The sequence below is a fragment of the Psammomys obesus genome, unplaced genomic scaffold (genome assembly GCF_907164565.1).
Source record: "Psammomys obesus unplaced genomic scaffold, mPsaObe1.curated_primary_1811, whole genome shotgun sequence".
NCBI classification, from domain to species: domain Eukaryota; kingdom Metazoa; phylum Chordata; class Mammalia; order Rodentia; family Muridae; genus Psammomys; species Psammomys obesus.
The window spans coordinates 20,342,605-20,347,916 of NW_026585797.1; positions in this window are offsets into that span (position 1 = coordinate 20,342,605).

A 5,312-nucleotide genomic window follows, 5' to 3' on the forward strand; every position below is an offset into this window, starting at 1 on the left:
GAAAGAGCTCTGAATGGCAGAGACAGGCTGGCAGTCCGGATGAGTGGGGAGGTACAATCAGAAGAGAGGACGTGCCATCTTATTAAAATACTGGGTTCTGTCTCAGTCTCTCCACATAGTAAGACATGTGTCTGATCCAAGCAAAACTGGCACCCATGTTCTTAGCACACCTGCTACAGACCCTTTGCCTTGTATTCTTTTGGTCTTTGAGTCTAAAACCTGCTTCTTTGTTCTCTCTGAATTCTTCTAGAGAAGTTTAGTTCCATCTTGAAGCCTCATAGCCCTTGTTTACCCATTAGCTTAAGTCAAAGTACAACATAACTTTTGCTGAATTTTATTCTGTGGTTATTTTCTGAACTGAATTGACACAAAATGGAAGTCAATGAAGTTTGTTGTTCATGTAAAACAGTATTTCATCTTCACTGTTCATATCCACTTTAAGATGATAAAGACAAAATGTAGTCTGTTAGGGAGTGAGGGCACTTTGAGGACCAGAGATAGGAACCAGAAATTCCTGAATCCTTGTAAATTTTGTTTCATATTTATTGTCTATCAGACTCTGGACTTGGCAGTGGACATGATGTTTCATTCATTTTTACATTTCCAGAGCAAGACTTGGTATAAGATGATTTTCAGAATGGTAAACTGAAATCATAAACCTTTGTTGTATCCTTCTAAAACATAGCTTTTTGGGAACTTTTTTTCAGGTTAGGTGTAGTGAGAACTCTGGAATTTTGGTTTCTTTAAAAAAAAAACCCACAGAACTATTATAAGAATATATTTTCGTCTTAATCCCAGGTGTGGGCATATGGGGCTGCTTTGCAGGAGCTGACTGTGATTTATTTGCCTTGTGCCCTAGCAGAGGCGTGGTATTGTCAGCAGCAGATAGTTTCCCTGATTGTGTGATGTTTGGAATTCTGGGAAATTTTCAAAGGGTATGCAAATGCTAGGGTCCCCATAGGTGGGGGTTGGTGGTTGGTGGTTGTTCAGGGGGGTTGGTTGTGGGTTGTTAGTAGTCAGGCTCAAAAAAGAAACAAGAAGAAAGACATTAGATTCAGATCTCTCTCTCTCTCTCTCTCTCTCTCTCTCTCTCTCTCTCTCTCTCTCTCTCCCTTTAACCTTCTTTACCTCCTATCTAATGAAACCAGGGGGATAAAGGGCGGGGAAAAGAGAACCCACAAAGTTGCCAAGTCCAGCTACAGTTAGGATTTGAAGTCCTGGCCTCTTGCAAACGCTCTCCCACTGAGCTACCTCCTCAGCCTATTTTGTTTGCGTTCTTAGCACTAAGGAGAAATTGACCATGAGAACCGATGCGCAGCTATGGCGTGCTGGTTCTTGCTTACAGGAAGTTGGGCGCTGACATCTTCCTCTTAAGAGTGAGAAGAAGCAGGGTGCATTAGTGGGAAAACTACAACAATGGTAGGAAATGCCACCCTTCGGTAGACTTGGGATTTCTATAGCTGGTCATGTGCCACAGTCGCTTTTCAAAAGGAGATTGCCATCATTTACTATGACTTATATGGAAAGGGGCACTGTGATGATTCTGATAGAAAATGGATAGAGAATATTACTGCAGATAGAAACTGGATGGGCTGCTTGGGGGAAGATTCTGATACTGCACTGGAAAAGTATGGTGCTCAGGTGGCAAAGGCAGGTTGATCTCTGTGAGTTCAAGGCCAGCCTGGTCTACATAGCAAGATCTAGGCCAGTCAGAGCTATACGGTGAGACCCTATTTAAAAAAGAAAGAAAGAAAGAAAAAAAAGAAAGGAAAGAAGAAAGAAAGAGAAAGAGAGAGAGAGATTTACAAGGAGGGAGGGAAAGAGAATGCAGTAAGAATTCATATGGAATAGAAATTAGATGCTCCAGCTAATAGGCAGGACCAACTGGTAGATGTGAATGGAGCCATCTTCTATTTTACAGTTAAGCTTACCCAGCTGATATCACACAGAACAGAGACGAGGAATTCTTTTGAGTCTGGCATGAATTTCTGCCCAAAGGACTCATGGGTAATAAATGGTTGTTTTATAGTTTTGAAGCCCAACAAAACTGTACTAAAGTTTGGTCATGAGAGTGACTTCTACTGGGATGTTTGAATGGTGTCTTGGTCGCTTGTGATGGGGGAGTTGGGACTGTCCGCATGTCAGCTCGAGAACACTTGAGTCAGTCACAGTAGAAGACTGTATCATCAGGTCTTCCTGTTTGTATATTGCATAAAGAAAGGGCTGATTTTCAACACAGCGCCACTACATTGTGCCTCTCTGGTTTGAGCCGGGCATTCAGAGGCACACATGCAAATCACTAATATAGTAATAGTAAGATTAGCTTTCTCTACAGTAAGGGTGTTAGTGAGATCGTGTGTCCATTGGGTGTCCACACTACTCGTCTGTGTTTGCTGCTTACGGTGCCCCGGATTGAGGCTATGGTGGTGCTTTTGGATGAGTTGACTCTCAGGTCTAGCATTGACATTCCTACTTTTTGGTCTGTGTCAGTCCTTTACCTGTTACTGAGGTCTAGGAAGCCCCAGGTGTTATTACCAGTCTGTTTACCTGAGGATTAATGCTCTGCCCTTGAACCACAGCCTGGTAATTCCGCCAGTGTTTCAGCCTGCCAGTAGTGAGTATCTCCTATTTACGGCGTTGTCCAAAGGCCTCTCCCCTTCCTGTTAGACTTGCTTGCATTGGCCACCTGCTGTTTGCTAACATCTCCCATCTGTTTTCTTCACATCCTTTAAGTTCTTGGAACTCGTGTCCCCATCAAGTCTGCCAGGTCCTCGCTGAGTGTGCTCATCCCGTTGAATGTTGTACACCTGGGCCTGCTGTTTTGAGCTGGTAATCCCAGCATTTGGGAGGCTGAGGCAAGAGGATCAGAAGTCTGAATTTGGAGTGGGCAACACAGTGAAAAAATTAAAAAGCAAATGGGCTACAGAGATGGCCCAGTTAAGAACACCTGGCTGTTCTTCCATGCTTTTCCGGAGGACCAGGTATGATTTCAAACACTACCTGGGGATCTCACAATGTAACTCTAGTTCCAGAGGATCCAGTGGTTTTTTCCCCTGACTTCCATAGGATGCTTTTTTATTCTGATTTCCGTGGGCACCAGGCACACATGTGATGCACAGACACACCTGCAGACAAAACACGAATACACATAAAATAACAAGTAAATCCATTTCAAACAAACAAACAAACAAACACACAAGAAAAACAGCCGGAGGAGTATTAGTTGGTGCTATACAGCGCTGTGTTTAAATCCAGTCTTGAAATTAACAGACTGATTTCTCAAGAAAGGTAGACCTTTTCACGAGCCGGGATGTGGTTCAGTTGGTTGTGTACTTGCCCAGCATACGCACGAGCCCTGGGTTCCCTCCCTAGAAACACATAGGGTGGGCGCAGCTGCTCGCACCTGTAATTCCAGCGCCTGTGGGGTGGTGGTAGGAGGATCTATGTTCTAGATAGGGTTATGCTTGCTTCTCACAAGTAGCACCCAACAGCCTGGGCTTCCACCCCGGTTCCCACCACCTGAGGACGGTGCAGAGCCGTGAAGTTCCCACAGGTAGCACTGTCCCCTTTACCTCCTCCTCCCCCCGAGGGGCACACACACCACGCACACCACACTTTCCACAAAACATCTGCAATGAGAAAGTGAAGAAAACACCAGAGGACGGAGCGAGCTCCCTTGCTCCCAGACTGGAAGGACTAATATGTGAAAAATGACCATCCTTTGAAAAGTACTCTGTACGTCCAGGACGATCCTCATTGAAACTCCAATACCTTCTTCACAGAAACTGAAGACAAACCTCAAAATTCACATAGACCACAAAGGACCCAGGATAGCTAAAACAATCCTGAACAATAAAAACTGCTGGACATATCACTGTTTCTGGTTTTAAGTCATGCTGTAGAGCTATGGGAATAAAAACAGCATGGGGACAGGATTATAAAGGCATGACACATAAAAAAGTCATTTAAAAATTGATAGGATAGAAGTGAAGACCTAGATAAAAGACAATCTTCCCACAGCCACATGAATTTTGAGGAAAAAAAACAAAAACAAAAAACAAAACAAAACAAACAAACAAACAACCCCAAAAATACACATTGGAGAAAATACAGCACCTTCAACAGTTTGTGCTGGACAAACTGGATATCTGCCTATAGAAGAATGGAACTAGATGCTCATCTCTTGCCTTACACAAATTCCAAATGGTTCAAGGATCTTAGCATAAGACCTGATGCTCCGAATCTGTTACAGAAGAAAAGTGGGGACGATGTATCAATTCATATAAACAGGAAAGGGGTTTCTGAATAGGGCTCTAGGAGTGTAGGGGTTAAGACCAAAATAGATGGGACCTCATGAAATTAAAATGAAAGGCCTCTCTAGAGGAAAACACACTGCCAATCGAGTGTCAAGGTAGCCTAGAGAATGGGGAAAAAATAACTTTGTCAGCTATGCATTTAATATCTAGAACATACAAAGAGCTAAGATCAACTCTACCAAGACATCAAATAATACAATTAAAAAAATGGACATGGAACTAAACAGAATTTTCTTTTAAGAAGTAAAAATGACTAAGAAATATTTACAAAAATCTTCAGCATCCTTAGCCACAAGGGAAACACAAAGCTACGTTGCAATTTTGTCCTAACCCAGTCAGAATGGCTAAGATAAAAAAAAAAAAAAAAAAAAGACAGGAAATTCTGACACAGGTTCCTAGGTTATGCCAGGTTGATAATAATGACAAACCAGGACGATTACCCTTCAGAATCTGATGGTAACACTCTCCTGCTGTGGACACCATATTCTTGATGCATAGGACATGGAGAAATCCCAACTGGTACCAGCCTGGCCTGGACGCCTCATCCCTGTTGACTAATAGACGGCCCTTTGCCCATGCACATACACTGGCAGGAATAGGTGTACCTAGTAGCTTTGAGATAAAAAAAAAAAAAAAGAGAGAGAGAGAGAGAGCCCACGAGGCTGGAGAGCTAAATGGCTGGTGATTAGACCTTTTGTCTGCTCATCCAGAGGACCCGGGTTCATCTCCTTGTACCTACTGGGCAGCTTACAAGTACTTGTAAATCCAGTCTCAATGGATTCGATACCTTTTTCTGACCTCTGTGGGTACCACACGTGCACGGTACACAGGCATCCACACAGGCAAATAGTCTGTGCATAAAATTAAAAATATGAAAAAACTTTTTAAAGGAGAGAGGCCATGTTGGCAGGAAAAAAGAAGTGGTGGTGGGAGATGAAAGAGAGGAGTTTGAGGAAGGGGATGGGGTGTGGTTTCGATGAAAAGATAGATGCATGG